The following is an 18,431-nucleotide window of genomic DNA, read 5'->3' on the forward strand; positions in this document are numbered from 1 at the left end:
GCAAATTGAACTCCAATAAAAAAATAAAAAAGAATATATATGTGTGATATTACCTAGACAGTTCAGTGGATGACCATATAAAAGTGAGGTGGTAGTTGAGAAAAGGTAGTTGAGAAAAGCTTCTTAGAGGAGGTAGTAATGCTAGGATAGAGTGAGATATTAGTAAAAGGAAAGAACTTAGTGCATTGAGTATACAATGTATGGAGCAGTTTGGCTGAAGCAGAAATATATGAATTGGAGAAATAGGATTCCTACTTAAGGGTCAGTTGGAGCAGATTATAAATGACTTTAAGCAGCAAAATTAAGAGTCAGAATATGGTTAGATAGTCAGTAGTAAGCCATTGAAGGTTTCTTTGAGGTTTACTATGTTAATGCAGAATTCTTTTTTTAAAGATGGTTTTTATTTATTCATGAGACACACACACACACAGAGAGAGAGAGAGAGAGAGAGAGAGAGAGAGAGAGAGAGAGAGGCAGAGACCGAGACAGAGACATAGGCAGAGAGAGAGAAGCAGTCTCCTTGCAGGGAGCCAGATGTAGGACTCCATCCCAGATCCCAGGATCATGCCCTGAGCCAAAGGCAGATGCTCAACCACTGAGCCATCCAGGTGTCCAAAACCATGAGGCCTGCTTTTAGCTGAACCTTACCTTATTTTATTTATTATTTTTTAAAGTAGGCTCCATACCCAACCCAATGCTTGAACTCAGGACCCTGAGATCATGACCTGAGGTGAAGTCAGGAGTCAGATGCTTAACTGACTGAGCCACCCAGGTGACCCTTGTCAGGATTCTTTTTTTAAGAACTGGTCTCACCTTGAATATGTGTATGCTCATGCACACACACAATTTTTCCTTCTCAATCCTTCCTCCTTCACTCACCACCTCAGAACATTGAACGTGGAATGTTTTATTAGAATGATGTGGCATAGGGAAGAACAAAGTTGGAGCCAGAGCACTGGTAAGAGGGAGCAGGTCCAGATAAGGCAGACTAGACCAGTAAAGATCTTGGGGAACTAGTAAGTTGCATGAGACAGGGAAGAGAAGAATATTATATCACCTACTGCCCAACCAGGAAAGAGGATTTAAAATTTTTAGTATGGGCAGCCTGGGTGGCTCAGCAGTTTAGCACCACCTTCAGCCCAGGGCATGATCTTGGAGACCTGGGATCAAGTCCCACATTGGGCTCCCTGCACAGAGCCTGCTTCTCCCTCTGCCTGTGTCACTGCCTCTCTTTCTCTCTGTGTCTCTCATGAATAAATAAATAAATAAATAAATAAATAAATAAATAAATAAATATTTTAGTATGAACCCAGAGAATTGGACTTCTTTCTTTATCTCAAAGAAAAGATCATCTATCCTATGGAACTTTGCCTTTCAGCTCCTTTATAGGTAATTTACTTGAGTTACTCTCTACTTTATGGTGGTAAGAACATTTAACATGAGATCTATCCCTTCATATATTTTAAGTGTACAATATAGTATTGTTAACTATAGTCACTATATTGTACAGATCTCTAGAACTTGTTCATCTTGTGCAACTGAAATGTTATGGTCATTGAATAACAATTCTCCATTGACTCCTTCCTCCAGCTCCTGGCAACCACCATTCTGTTTTCTGCTTCTGTGAATTTGACTATTTTAGATACCTCATGTAAGTGGAATCATACAGTGTTTGTCCTGTGAGTGGTTCATTTTATTTAGCATAATGCCTTCCAGATTCATCCTTGTTGTTGCATGTGGCAGAATTTCCTTCTTTTTTAAGGCTGAATAATATTCCGATATATGTATACACCATATTCTCTTTATTAATTCATCTGTTATGGACATTTCAGTTGTCTCCATGTCTTTACTATTATAAATTATGTTGCCGTGAACATGGAGGCACAGATACCTCTTCCAGATACTGACTTCATTTTCTTCATATATATACCCAGAAGTAGGAGAGTATACCTAGATTGTATGGTAATTCTACTTTTGATACCTTGAGGATCCTTCATACTATTTCCCATAATGCCTGTACTAATTTACATTTTCATCAATAGTGTATAAGGTTTCCTTTTTTTTTTTTACACCCTCTCCAGCACTTGTTTTTATTGATGATAACCATCTTAACAGGTGCAAGGTGATATCCCATTGTGGTTGTGATTTGCATTTCCCTGATGATGAGTGATGCTGAGCACCTTTTTGTATACCTACTGGCCATTTGTATTTTCTCTTTGGAGAAATGTCTATTCAAGACATTCCCTTTTTGGGTATTTGTTTGTTTTTGCTATTGAGTAGGAGTTCCTTATGTATTTTGGATATTTGGACCCCTTATCAAATATAAGGTTTGTAAATATTTTTTCCCAAACCGTAGGTTGCATTTTAATTTTATTGATTGTTTCCCATGCTGGGTAATATGATAAAACTTCACATAAAATTTATTTCTCTCACATCCTGGGAAACACTGAGCACAACCTCTCACATTAGCATAATGTTAGGAGGCCTTAGCCACTTTACCTTCACTTTATGGAAAGTTAATGAAAATTTAGGATGCAGATAGGTGATGCATCAATTCTTATCTATCAGGGAGGTAAATTATGAAATTGATGATCAAATGGTTCAGATATATATCTCTTCAGAATTTGGCATTATATGTTACAGTATGTTGTTGTAGGATAACTTTGGGAATAGGTAACTGGTATAATACATTTTACTAACAATAATCTCTGCATAATCACTAACTGTATGATTTTCCATGAGGGATAGGGTGGGCTATAAGATTGATTCCCATAGCCTAGTGTGAAAATTTTAGGAAAGGGAATTAAGGATAGCTAGCAGAGACAATATAAAGGAAAGGGCTTTTTGGGTTTTTGTTCTTTGTTTTTGCAAATTTTACTGTCAAACAAATAACCAGAAAAGCAATCTAGTATCAGAGTAGGAAGTATACCATAACACTTGTCACTTCAGAGTGTGATCTGAAAAAAAGTTTCTGATTATTTCCCCCTTCCCTTGTTTTACCTCCTCTTCTTAGTCTTTTTAGCTTTCTTCCTTCCTTCTTTTACTCCCCACTCTCTTTATTCTCTCTTACTGCTTGCTATTTACTCTGGTAGTAATTTGGACATTTATATTAACCCTTATGAAGACAAAGTTGGAAGGCATAATTAAAATGAAACACAGGGGGATCCCTAGGTGGCTCAGCGGTTTAGCACCTGCCTTTGGCTCAGGGCATGATCCTGGAGTCCCGGGATCGAGTCCCACATCGGGCTCCCTGCATGAAGCCTTCTTCTCCCTCTGTCTCTGCCTCTCTCTCTCTCTCTGTCTCTCTCTCTCTCTCACACACACACACACACACTCACGAATAAATAAATAAAATATTTTTTTAAAAAAAGAAGATTAAATTTAAAAAATAAAATGAAATACTGGAGTCAAAGCATTATTTTTTAAGCAAAACCAAAACCAAAATCAAACAAACAAACAAACAAACAAAAAAAAACTGTAGTAGTGACTTCCTTATGGATTGCATGTTTACATCTAATCTACATAGTCCTGGGATAGAAATAAAACTTAAAATTCAGGGTACAGATTGCTCAGACTTGCCCTTAATTTGCTTTTTTCAAATGACTAAAACATTCACTAGTTCCTCTCTTACCTCTGTCTCTTCACAAAATCTTATTCCCTCTATGTTTTGACCAGGTAAGCCACAGACACTAAGGCACTGACTTACTTCTATTCTTCCAGGTTCTAAGAGTACTTTGACTTTATAAAACACTTCAAAAGGCTAAAAATTATGTTAGCTGAAGTCTGTCCATAACAATGTTGTTTGGTATTGTCTTTGGCTATATTATTCACCTTTCGTTGAATAGAATATAGCTAATATATTAAACAGTCTTTTAGTGCCTGCAAAATAGTATCAGAAGGCATGCTCTTGGAAAATATACTTTTATGAGGAAAGGAATAAAGGAGGTGGCAAATTTTCCGGATATGGTCACCAACAGTAAAATTTTTACAGCCATATTTATGGAAATCCAGAAGTCAGTAGATAAATACTGCAGCTGTAATAAAAATTCATTATTGCACAGAAAAAGAATGGCAATGACAGTAATATTTTCCCCCAAAGCACTTTATGATACAATCTTTATCTGTACCAAAACCCAGTGAGGGAGATTGTTATAAATGCTTAAAATGCTTTTTCAAGTGGAAAGCAGAAAAGGCCCTTCTTACATCCTAAAACCTGAATGGGAAAACTCTTGGGGTTTTTTGCCGGCTATATAAAACAGAGTTAATGTGAATGGGAAGTGAGCAATGTTTTTTCTCACACATCAGTTAGAAATCTTGAGTTTCCATATCTAAATAGAAGCTCCAGAAAAACATTCCTATTTTTCAGATTAAAAAGGAAGTGGGCTGGGACGCCTGGGTGGCTCAGTGGTTAAGCATCTGCCTTTGGCTCAGGGCATGATCCTGGAGTCCCAGGATCGAGTCCCACATCCGGCTTCCTGCATGGAGCCTGCTTCTCCCTCTGCTTCTCATGTGTCTCTCATGAATAAATATAAACTCTTTAAAAAAATTAAAAAGTAGTGGGCTATTGAGCCCTTTTCTACCATGGATGTTTTAAGGAAATATTTACTCCCATGTGGGGAACTAAAGGTGGCAACTTGCAGGGGCTGCTTGTCTTTCTCTGACCTCAGCTTGGTTCATTGCCATTAGAGACCCATCAGAAATTAGCCATTAAGGTGCCTACTGAAGTTTTGGAGAGTTTACCTGAAGTGATTATTTTACATGCACGTGTGGTGCTTTAGGGGAATTTAGATGTTAAATGGGTTTGTTTGATTTTCTTTTAAAAAAAAGATTTTATTTATTTATTCATGAGAGACACAGAGAGAGAGACTGAGAGAGAGAGAGACAGAGACAGAGACACAGGTAGAGGGAGTGGCAGGCTCCATGCAGGGATCCCCGGTCTCCAGGATCACACCCTGAGCTGAAGGCAGTGCTAAACTGCTGAGCCACCAGGGCTGCCCAGCAGTTTGATTTTCAATTTGTGAACTTTTCTCCTGAGCTCTTATCTTTGGGTTCCAAGGCACTGAACAAACTGCTTAAGGGAAACAAACACCTATGCTATTACTAATCATATCTAACAATGTTGCCTAATAAAAAACCTCTCTGAGCTATCAACTAGTTATTAGGTATGCAAAGTTATTATTCATCAGAAATTCTTTTTGAGTACATGAACAGTAATGCTGACATAGGACTGTTTTGAAGGCTTATATAACTCTATCATTCATTTATTTGTTTACTTAACACCTACCTTGTGCGGCATGGTGTTAGAAATGGAGTATAAATCAGTGAATCAGACATTTTTAGTGTCTGACCTCATGGTGCTTGTAGTTTACTGGCAGAGACAGGCAATAAATATGTGATTACAATAATGTTTGATAGTGTAACACTACAGAAATGACACAGTACCCTGGGAGCACATAGCCAGGGAGCTTAAGCTAGTATAGAGTACAAAATATATCCCTAAGGAAGGAATCTTTAAAAGAAACCTAAAGCATAAAAAGGTGCTAGCTATATAAAGAAGGATCAGGGATTGTATTTCAGGTAGCAACAAGAATATATGTAAAAATCTCGAGGCGAGAGAGCGCAACCTGTTCTAGTGACTTGTGATGTAAAAAATGGCAAGAGGTAGTTAGAGACTAGATTATGCAGGAAATTGCCAGCCACATAGAGAAGTTTTGACGTTTTCCTAATACTGGCTGCTTTTGTGGTTGTCATCTCTCTGACAGTGGTATATATGCTTAATGACTTTGGAGCCACTTTTTTTTTTACAAGGGCTGTACAAGGGCTGTCAGAGGATGATCTACTCTAATTATCTTGCATAATACTGGGCTAACTGCATTTTTAAAAAGAATTAACTGCTTTTTAAATTTATTTTTTAGATTTTATTTATCTGAGAGCGAAAGAGAGAGAGAAAGCACATGTGCAGGGGGAGAGGAGCAGAGTGAGAGGGGAGAGAATCTCAAGCCGACTTTGAGCTGAGCGCAGAGCCTGACTTGGGGCGCAATCTCAGAACCCTGAGATTATGACTTGAGCAGATATCAAGAGACAGACCCTCAACTGACTGAGCCACCCAGGTGCCCCTGGGCTGGAAACGTTTTGAGGTGGTGGTTAGAAAACGCCTAGATGGCCTCAAGGTTTTTGGTAGAAATATGGACATTGAAATAGATTCTGGTGAGAGCTCAGAAAGAAAGGAGAACAGTGGAGAAAGTGTTTTTCATCTGAGAGAATCTCTATTTCATTATCATGATCATAATCATGAACAGAATGTTGCTAAAAATAGGATTGTTAGAGGTGCTTCTGGTGAGGTCTTAGAAGGAAATGAGAAACATATTTTTGGACACTGGAAGAAAGGCAATCCTTATTGTGAGGTGAGAGAATTCTTGTCTGAACTGTGTTTTGTTGGAAGGAGTGTATCCCTTGTAAGCAGTACACTTGGATATTTAGTGGAGGAGATTGATTTCTAAGCCAAGTGGTAAAGGTACAACCTAGGTTTTCCTAGCTGCTTACAGTAAAATTTGAGAAAATATAGGTAAATTGAAGAGAAGATTGTTAAGCAAAAAGAAAACAGAACTTGAGGAGTTGCAAAATTCTTAGCCTATCCACATCACAAAAAATGAGAAAGCATGCTTTCCAGAGAACTCCAGTTCAGAGGCCAGTGTGGCTGCCCATGCCACCAAAGGCCGAGAGTACACAGCTGGGGGCTACGACCTTCTCTGCCTCAATTCTACATGGCAAGGCCACCTTCTTGGTATGGTGTGCCCAGAAGACAGAGCCTCAACCCAACAAGGAGTATTTTTGATCCTTAAAATCTAATGGAATTGCCTCGCTAATTTTCAGACGTGTTTGAGACCCATTACTCCTTTCTTCTTTCTGATTTGTCCATTTTGGAATGAGAATGTCTGGCCTGTCCCACCACTGTATTTTGGAAGTGGATAACTTCTCTGCTTTCACAGGTTGGTAGATGGAGAAGTATTTTACCCCAGGATGAATCATATTTCAAGTATCACCCATATGTTATTTAGATAATACTAAATTTAGAGTTGACAATGGAATGGGTTATCTTTAGGGGATGTTGTGATTAGGTAAATATATTTTGAATGTGAGAAGGAAATGAAATTTGGGGGGTCCAGAGGGCAGACTGTTGTAGGTTGAATTATGTCCCCCAAATATATATGTTGAAGTCCTAACACCTGTGCCTAAAGACTGGTTTTATTTAGAAATGGGGTCATTGCAGACATAATTAAGATTAGGTTATACTGGAGTAAGGTGGGCCCCTAACCCAATTCACAGGTGTCTTGATAAAAAATAATGCCAGATGAAGAGACAGATGATGTTAAAACATAGAAGAAAAATATAAAGACCAAAAGATGCCTGAGGCTACCAAAGGCCAGGAGAGAGGCATGGAACAGATTCTCCCTCAAAGCCCTGAGAAGGAACCAACTCTGCCAACACTTTGAATGTGGACTTCTAGCTCCTAGAACTTTGAGACAATAAACTTGTTATTTTAAGCTACTCTGTTTGTGGTACAGTTATATACCTCTAGGAAATTAACACAGGTGGTATTTGGCCACAAATCTCAAGAATGTTTGATTCTTTTCCAATTGCATCTTTTCTAACCTCCCATCCCTATAAGGTTCCTGCATAAGAGCTATGTACACACAGTAGTACTACTTTAAAGGTATACCAGGACCTTGTACCCCAATTTTGAGATTTCTGCTGAATATGGACCAAAGTGTTTAACTTAGCAAAAGTTAAACAGAATTTTCACATATCCCTAAAGGCAGAATCCACTTTGTTGCATCTTGCCATCTTTTGGCTAGCTACATGGGTAAAAGGGTTAAAACAGCGACAGGACCTGATAAGGATAGGCTTCATTTCCATTTATTGTGAAGTCAAAGAAGAGGAGACATGAAAGATTGTGAGCTAAGAATAGAGTCCTTGCCTTTCAACATATTGGGATCAGTGCTAGCAAATCTAAGTCTCAGCAAGACCCTCAATCTCAGGAGCAGAGAAAGTTGGCAGGGAGGTATGTAGAGAAATACATCATATGGATAAAGTGGTGTTGCTGACAGTTCCTTTTTTTTCTATATTCCATTAATATTTTTTTTTCTCTTCATCTGTTGGGATTTGTAATCAATCTTATGGGAAAACAAAGATTTGACTCTTCCCCTCAGAAAATAAGGCCAGCAGATAATTTCCTCAGTTCTAGGCTGGCTCAGTTCTGGGCTGGCTCCCAGAGGACTCTAAAATGGAATAAAGCAGGACTTAAGTTTAAGGCCAGGCCTTAAAAACCAAAACCCATCACCGATTCTATTCCCCTACTAAAATTTTGCCAAACCATTATTGTCCAGTTTATTTCACCATAGATTTTACAATGATCACTGCCTGATAATGTAGCCCTATTCACGCACTCACAGAATTATAGAGAGGCCCACAATGTGAATGTGTACATTTTGAATATGAACCACCTTGATCTATTAAAAGGCTACAGAAATTATGGTGACAAATACAATTTTTTCTCCCCAGAGAGAAATTGATATGCCAATGAAGTTAAAAGAAAATTCTCTCATCACAATTTATGATTCTGCTCAGATTCAGCCAGGAGAGTCTTTTCATAGATATTTGAGTGGAGTTTAGATTTTCCTTTTCAGCAGTCACAACTTTTATTGAGATGGATAGCCCCTTTAGTACCTCCAAAGCTGAATTTGTTCAACTCTAAGTTTCTCATTGTGTTCTACTCTTCCATAATTCCAAAAAGATGTTGGTACAAAGTAACATCACAGCCAGGATGTGTGAAACCTCCAAATGGATACTTCTTTTCATGACTGTTCAGTCTCATGAGCTTTTTGGTTTGTTTGTTTGTTTTTCTTTTCAGGGTCCCTTGAGTTTCCATGTGAGTTTTAAGTTCAGCCTGTTAATTGCTGAAAAAAAAAAAAAAGCAGCTAGGATTTTGATAGGGATTGTGTTGAATCTGTAGATAAATTGGGGTCTATTGAAATCTTAACCATAAGTAACTTTTCCAGTTTGTGAACACAGGATGTATTTCCACTGATATAGTTCCTCAATTTCTATCAGTGATCTTTTATAGTTTTTATTATTTTTATTTATTTTATGTTTTTTTATTTTTAAAGATTTTATTTATTTACTCATGAGAGACAGAGAGAGAGAGGCAGAGACACAGGCAGAGGGAGAAGCAGGTTCCATGCAGGGAGTCTGATGTGGGATTCGATTCCGGGTCTCCAGGATCACGCCCTGGGCTGAAGGCAAGCGCTAAACCGCTGAGCCACCCGGGCTGCCCTCTTTTATAGTTTTTAGTACACAAGACGAGCACTTATTTTGTTAAATTTACTTTTATGTATTTCATTCTTTTTGATGCTATTTTAAATAGAATTGCTTTATTTTTTTTAGTCTAAAATGATTTTTTAGGGGATCCCTGGGTGGCGCAGCGGTTTGGCGCCTGCCTTTGGCCCAGGGCGCGATCCTGGAGACCCGGGATAGAGTCCCACATCGGGCTTCCGGTGCATGGAGCCTGCTTCTCCCTCTGCCTGTGTCTCTGCCTCTCTCTCTCTCTCTGTGTGTGTGACTGTCATAAATAAATAAAAATAAATAAATAAATTAAAAAAAAATAAAATGATTTTTTAAATTTAAATTCAATTAGCCAACATGAAGTACATACTTAGTTTCAGATGTAGTGTTCAATATTTTGTCAGTTGCATATAAGACCAAGTGCTTTCTTACTTTCTTTTTCAGATCGTATATTTCTGGTTTATAAAAGTATCAATAGATTTTTAAAAAATTGATATGATATTTTGCAATCTTGCTGGGCTCATTTATTAGCTCTAAGTAGTTTTGCGTGTATGTGTATGTGTAATTCCATAAGATTTTCTATGTACAAGATTATGTCATCCACAAATAAAGATAGTATTATTTCTTCCTTTAAAATCTGGATGCCAAAAAAATTTTTTAAAAAATCTGGGTGCCTTTTATTTCTTTTTCTTGTGCCCTGACTAGAACCTCCAGTGCTGAATAAGTAATGAGAGCAGACATCCTTGTCCTGATTCTGATCTTAGGTGGAAAATGTTTAGTCTTTCACCAGTAATTATATTACCAGTGACTTTTTCATAGGTGCTTTTTATCAGGTTAAAGTTCACTCTATTCTTTTTTTTTTTTTTACTGTTTTTATCATGAAAGGTGTCAAAATTTGTCAAATGCCATTTCTGTATCTCTTGAGGTATTCTTGTGTTTTAAAATGAGAGAGAATTCACATAAATAAAACTCACCATTTTAACTAATTTAAAGTGCACAATTCAGTAGCTTTTAGTATAATCACAATGTTTTGCAACCATCACCACTATCTAATTCTAGAACATTTCCAACACTTCAAAAAGAAATCTTGTACTTGCCAACTACCTCTTTTCCTCAATCCTTGAAAACCAATAAACTACATTCTTCCTCTAATGGATTTACCTAATGTGGGACATTTCATATAAACGGAATCACAAAATAGGTGACCTTTTGTGTCTGGCTTCTTTCACCTGGCATATTTTCAAGGTTCATTTATGTCTTAGCATGCATTAGTACTTCATTCTTTTTTGTGACTGAGTAATATTCAGTTGTATAGACACACTATATTTTTTTCCTTTCATCTATTCATGGACATTTGGGTCATTCCACACTGTTATGAATAAATAATGTTATTAGAAACATTTATATGCAGGTTTTTGTGTGAATGTGTTTCCAGTTCTCTTGGGTATATACATAAGAGTAAAATTGCCATGTTGTATGGAAAACCTACTCTAAATTTTTGAGAAACTGCCGAACTGTTTTCCACAGTTGCTTCACCTTTTTGCATTCCCACAGCAATTTATAGGGTGTCAATTTCATTACACCTTTGCCAACATTGACTATTTTCCATTTAAAAAAATATAGCCATTCTGGTGGGTGTGAAATCTCGTGTAACTTTGAATTACATTTCCATAATGACTAATGATAATCATCTTTTTGTGTGTTCTGGGACATTTGTATATTTTCTTTGGAGAATTATCTATTTGAGCCATTCCTTGCTCCTTTTAAAAATTGAGTCACTTATATTTCATCATTGGGTTGTAAGAATTCTTACTAAGCCCTCATCACATATTTGCCAGAGTTTTCTCAATTCTGTGGATTGTTGTTATTTACTTTCTTGTCAGTGTCTCCTGACATGCAAAAACTTAATTTTTTAAAAAGATTTTATTTATTTATTCATGAGAGACAGACACAGAGAGTCAGAGACACAGGCAGAGGGAGAAGCAGGCTCCATGCAGGAAGCCCCCGGCATGGGACTTGATCCTGGGTCTCCAGGATCAGGCCCTGGGCTAAAGGCGGTACTAAACCGCTAAGCCACCCGGGCTGCCCCCAAAACTTAATTTTTAAGAAAACATTTATTATGTATGTATGTATGTATTTTAATTGGTTTCTTTTTCATGTTTTTATTTAAGTTCTAATTAGCACACAGTGTAACATTAGTTTTGTGTGTAGAATCCAGTGATTCATCATTTACATACAACACCCATACGCATCACAAATGACTCTCCCCTTAATACCCATTACTCATTTAACCTGTCCCCCTGTCCACCTCCCCTCCATTAACCCTCAGTTTATAGTTAAGAGTCTATTTTCTGGTTTGCCTCTCTTCTTTTTCCCCTATGTTCATCTGTTTTGTTTCTTAAATTCCATATATGAGTGAAATCGTGGTGTTTGTCTTTCTCTGACTTATTACTCTCTAGCTCCATTCATGTCTTTGCAAATGGCAAGATTTCATTCGTTTTTATGGCTGAGTAATATTCATCATATATTACCTCTTTATCTGTTCATCAATTGATGGACATTTGGGCTCTTTCCATAATTTGGCAATTATTGATAATGCTTCTGTAAACATCACGGTGCATGTTTCCCTTTGAATCAGTAGTTTTATATCCTTTGGGTAAATACCTAGAAGTGCAATTGCTGGATCAAAGTTCTATTTTTAAGTTTTTGAGGGACCTCCATTTTGTTTTCCAGAGTGTTTGCACCAGTTTGCATTCCCGCCAACAATGTAATAGGGTTCCCCTTTCTCTGCATCCTCACCAGCACCTGTTGTTTCTTGTGTTAATTTTAGCCATTCTGACTGATATGAGGTGATATCTCATGGTAGTGCAAAATTTAATTTTGATTAAATTATCTTACCTATATTTTCTTTTGTTGCTTCTACTTTTGGTGTTATATTTTAAAAATCATTGACTATCCAAGGTCGTGGATATTTATAACTGTTTACTTCTAAGAACTTTATGAATCTAATTGTTCTCACATTAAATCCTTGATCCAATTTGAATTACACTTTGTAAAGAGAGTGAGGTAGGGGTCCAAATTAATTATTTTACCTGTGGATTTTTTGTTTTTTTCAAGACCATTTATTAAAAAGACTGTTTTTTTTTTTCCATTAAATATCTTGACACTCTTGTTGAAAATCAATTGACCATTAATATGAGGATTTAGTTCTTAATTCTATTCCACATATGTATCAGCATCTTATATATGTCCTATATAAATATATGTATATTTATAATATATATGGTATATATAAGATGATGTATATAATGTATCTAGGTCTAGATGTAGATGTGTATCCTTTGCCTGATCCATATTATTTTGATTATATTGTCTTTATAATAAGTTTTGAAATTGGAGAGTGCGAGTCTTCCAACTTTCTTTTTCTTTTTCATGATTATTTTGGCTATTTGGGTCCCATGTGAATTTTATTATCAGCTTTTCCATTTCTACAAAAAAGGCAGCTAGACTTCAGTAGAGATTGTATTGAATGCATAGATCAATTTGGGAGAATTGGTATCATAACATTATTAACTATTTCATTCTCTCTATATATGGGATGTCTTTACATTTATTTAGTTCATCATTACTTTATTCCATAAACTTTGTAATATTCAGTGTAGAAATCTTGGTTATATTTATTCTAAAATATTTTATCTTGGGATCCCTGGGTGGCGCAGCGGTTTGGCGCTTGTCTTTGGCCCAGGGCGCGATCCTGGAGACCCGGGATCGAATCCCACATCAGGCTCCCGGTGCATGGAGCCTGCTTCTCCCTCTGCCTATGTCTCTGCCTCTCTCTCTCTCTCTGTGACTATCATAAATAAATAAAAATTAAAAAAAAATTTAAAATATTTTATCTTTGTTGATTCTAATGTACATAGAATTGTTTTCTTAATTCATTTTTAGATTGTTCATTTCTAGTATATAGAAATAAAACTAAATTTTGAGTGGTGATCATATATCCTGCAACCATAGTGAACTTGTTCTTTATTTATTTGTAGGATGTATAGAGCTTTTTATAGAGATCACAAAATCAGCAAATAGAAGTAGTTTTCCTTCATCCTTTCAAATCTGGATACCTTTTATTTCTTTTTCTTATTTCATTTCTCTGGCAAGAACTTCCAATATAATTTTGAATAAAAATGGTTATAGAAGACATCTTGTATTGTTCCTAGTCTCATGGTGAATGCTTTAAGTCTTTCACTATTATGATATTAACTATGGGATTTTGATAGATGTCTTTTATTAAGGTGAGGAAATTCCCATTTATTTCTAGCTTGTTTAGTGTTTTTATCATGAAAATGTGTTGAATTATATGTAAATTTTTTTCTACATGTATTAAAATGATAGTGAGTTTTTTCATTATTTTATTAATATAGTGTATTATATTGATTGGTTCTTATACATTGATCTGTTTTTGCATTCCTGGGACAAATTCTAATTAGTCATGGTATATAACACTTTAAATTTGCTACTGGATTCAATGTGCTGGTATTTTGTTAATGATTTTGGCATTTATGTTGGTAAATAATTTTTATCCATATTTTTCTTTAAGTAATATCTAGTTTGGGAATCAGGGAAATACTGGTCTCATAAGTTAGGAAGTGTTTGTTTTCCATTTTTGGAGGAATTTGAGAAGTTTTGGCATTAGTTCTCTTTAAATTTTTGGTAGAATTCATCAGTGAAGCCCTCTGCTCCTATGCTTTTCTTTGTTGGAATTTTTAAATTACTGACTGAATCCCTTTACTTGTTATAAGTCCGTTTGGTTATTAATATACTCTTGAATCAGTTTTGGTAGTTTTGTTATTTCTTGGAATTTATTTTATCTAGGCTATTGATTTATTATCAAACAGATTCCATTTTATTCTTATTATCCTTATTATTTTTATAAGGTAGGTAGTAAGTAAGGTTCTTGCTTTCATTCTCAAATTTAGTAACTTGTTTTTTCCTCTCTTTTTCTAATTGTCAGTCTAGTTAATTTTGTAAATTTTGTTGATCTTGCAAATAATCAAATTTTTGTTTTGCTGATTATCCGCTTTGTTTTTGTATTTTCCATTTCATTTTTCTCTGTTCAAATTTTTACTATTTATTTCCTTCTTGTTTGCAGTTTACTGTGTTCTTTCCTAGTTTCTTAAGTTAGAGGTTAAGTTATATATAGACTTGAAATATTTCTTGTGTTTTAAGGTAGACATTTATAGCTTTTAAATTACTTCTTAGAACTCATTTCAACCATTATTTCTCAAAATATTCCTTCTGTCCTGTTCTATCTCTCTTCTGTTCCTGGGACTCTCGCTATGTGTATATTGTTAGATCTGATGGTGTTCCACTAGTCTCTGATGCTCTGTTCATTTTTCTTATACTTTATAATCTCAGTTTAGTATCTTCAGACTCATGGATTCTTTTTCTGCTAACTCAAATCTTCTGTTGAACCGTATTATGAACTGATTTATTATCCCCTCCAAAATTCATATATCGAATCCCTATTACTTTAAAATGTGATTATATTTGGAGATGGAGTCTTTAGAGAGGTAATTGTGATTAAATGAGATCATAAGGCAGTACTCTGATCCAATATATCTGTTATTTTTATAAGACAAAGAGAGCATGTAAGAATATAGTGAAAAGACCAACTTTGCTTACACTCAATCTTTGGCTTCTAGCCTCTAGAATTGTAAAAAAATAAATTTCTGTTGTTTAACCCATCCAATCTGTGGTATTTTGTTATGGCAACCCTAGCAAAGTAATATAAACCCCGCTAGTAGATTTTTCAATTGCTGTAATTGTATTTTTGATTCCAGAATTTCTATGTCTCTTAAAAAAGTAATTTGTGTCCTCGTTGATATTTTCTATTTGGTGAGACGTTATTTTCATACATTCCCTTAATTATTTAGGCATAATTTTCTTTAGTTCTTTGAATATATATACTTCATTTAAAATTTCTGTCTAGGGGTTCCTGGGTGGCTTAGTCACTTGAGTATCTGACTCTTGATTTTGGCTTCGGTCATGATCTCAGGGTTGTGAGATCGAGCCCTGTGTTGGGCTCCACCCTGGGCATGCAATCTGCTTAATATTCTCTCTCTCATGATCCTAATTTTATTTAAAAAAGAAAAAGTAGTAGGAGCGCCTGGATTGCACAGTGGGTTAAGTGTCTCCCTTTGGCTCAGGTCTTGATCCCAGGGTCCTGGGATGGAGCCCCACATTGGGGCTCTGCCTATTGCTTCCCCTGCTTGTTCTCTCTCTCTCTCTCTCTCAAATAAATAAAATGTTTTTTTAAAGGATTCTCTCTCTCTCACTCTGCCCTGTCCCTTGCTCTTTCTCTCTAAAAAAATAAATACAATATTTGTCTAGTAAGTCCAACTTTTGGGTTTGCTCAGATATAGTTTCTGTTGGCTGCTTTTCACCTATGTATGGACATACTTCCTGTCTGTCTGCATATTACAGAATCATTTTTCATTGTTGAAAACTGTACATTTTAAATAGTAAAATATGGCAACTCTAGATCTAGATCTTCTCTGTGTTTGTTGCCATTGGTGTTTTTTGTTATTGTGGCTGCTCTTTTATTGCTGTTGTTTAGTAATTTTTATTAGCTAATTCAATAAGGTCTGTATTCTTTTTCAAGTGTGGCTACTGAAATCCCTGCTTGGTGAGTTTAATGGTCAGTAATGATTAAAGATATTTCCTTAAGTCTTTGCAATCAGTAATTCTCCAAGTCTTCACCAAGAGGCTTTGTGTGTGGGTTGAGACAAACCTTCAATGCTAAGGCAGACAGGTTACAATCACACCTTTGTCCTTCACTTTCTAATTGTACATTACCTCAAGGTCAGCCAAATCTGAGAGGTTAGGGCCTCCTCAGGTCATTCCTGAGCATACACACAGACTTGCATATGTGCATGGATTACTTCATCCACAAGAATTTGCCTAAGCTTTTTCTTTTCTTTTTTTTTTTTTTAAAGATTTTATTTATTTATTTGGGAGAGATTGAGAAAGAGAGAGAATGAGAGAGAAAGCACAAGTGAGGGGAGGGGCAGAGGAAGAAACAGACTCCCTGCTGAGCAGGGAACACAATGTGGAGCTCTGACTCCAGGACTCTTGAGATCATGACCTGAGCCAAATGCTGACGCTTAGCCAACTGAGCCACTCAGGTGCTGCTGCTTCAGCTTTTAGCTTTTGCAACATCTCACTCCCCATGATTTCTTAAGATTTTCAGTTAGGTTAGTGTTTGCTCCAACTGTTATCACCACCTCAGGCAGTGCTGTAGTTAAACAATCATCACTGCTTGTCTCTCTTTGATAAACACTCTCAGGAAAAGGCTGTTTCCACTAGGTGACCTGTGGGTCAGATCAAATAAAGAAAAGTTTTGTGAGTGAGATTTGTCAGGGAACTGCCAGACAGGTCCAATCATGTCAAATAACTGGAAATCAACCTTTGGAGGGGGTCGAACCCCATTTGGCCCCCTCGAGTGGCTACTAGACTGGTCATTTTACACTGTGATTGTAGAGTATTGGTTTTTAAGGCTACCTCAGAGCCAAAGAGGGAAATAGGACTTGGACAGTGGAAAACACCACAGGGCTTGCTTTTCTTACTGAGATTCAGCTACTTCTCTTGAATAACCACTCCCTGGGTTTTTGCAAGCCTTTTGTTTATTTCCCTAACTTTAAAAATGTTCATTTGGTATATTTTGGTGGGGCAATGTCCTTGTTATTTTTATAAGGAGAGAGTTTTTAGGGGTTCTTTGCCACTCCTGCTGACATCACTCCTATTGATTTCTAATTTAATATGTTTGTGGACATAGAATTTATTCTTTATCCTTTCAATCATTCTACAATTCCTGAGAACTAGTTTATGGCTTCTTATATGATCTATTTTACTGAATATACTGTGGATAGTTGAAAAGAATTTGGAATTTTGCAATCAGTTCTAATGCTCTTTTATGCCAAATTGATTGTTAACATTGCTACTAAAATATTCAATATTGTTACTAATTTTATCTAATTATCATATCAGTTCATGAAAAAGGAATGTTAAAATTCTTATAATTTTAAATCCATTTGATTTTCCCTTTAGTTTCATATATTTTTTGCCTCACATATTTTAAAGCACTGTTATTAGGTGCATGCATTTGTATGTATTCTTGATCATTTGATTCTTCTATCATTGTAAGATGTTCCTCTTTATCTCTAGCAATGCTATTTCTCTTGAAGTGCATTTTTTTCTGATAATGACATAGCACACTAGCTTTTTTTTGCTTAGTGTTGCTGTGCTATAAATATTTCTACCCTTTTACTTTCAGCATATGTGTGTCTTTATATTCAAGTATGTTTCTGTAAGCCCCATATAGTGTTTACTCTCTTAGTGAATCTCACTATCTCTTTTTTTTTTTAAAGATTTTATTTATTTATTCATGAGAGACACACACACACACACAAACAGAGAGAGAGACAGACAGACAGACAGACAGAGATGCAGGCAGAGAAGCAGACTCCCTGTGGGAAACTTGATGCAGGACTCGATCCCAGAACCCTGGGATCATGACCTGAGCCAAAGGAAGACATTCAACTGCTGAGCCACCTAGGCATCCCTCACTATCTCTTTTTTAATTACAGTGTTTAATTCATTCACCCTTAATGTAATCCTCTGCTTGTGTTTCAGGCTACTACCTTGATATTTATTTTATTTAAGCCACCTGTTTTTGTTTCTCTGTCCTTATCTTCCTTCTTTAGCATTTCTCAAATGTTTAAATCATGTTTTCTTTTATCTCCTCTATTGACTTTATTTTGTATTAGTTTAGTGGTTGCTAGAGATTACAGTATCTAACTTATTACAAGATACTTGGAATAATTTTATGCCATTTCATGAAAAATGTAAGTACATTACAACAGGATAATGCCATTTAGATTTTTCTTCATGTCCTCAAAGTTTTATTAGTTTATATTATATATTTGTTATTTTATAAACCTTCAATGCTTAGTAGCTTTTTCATCTGAATAAGTTAATCATCTTTTAAAGAAATGTCATACACACATATAAAACACAACAATAAACAACTAAAA

The sequence above is a fragment of the Vulpes lagopus genome, chromosome X (assembly GCF_018345385.1).
Source record: "Vulpes lagopus strain Blue_001 chromosome X, ASM1834538v1, whole genome shotgun sequence".
Lineage (NCBI taxonomy): Eukaryota > Metazoa > Chordata > Mammalia > Carnivora > Canidae > Vulpes > Vulpes lagopus.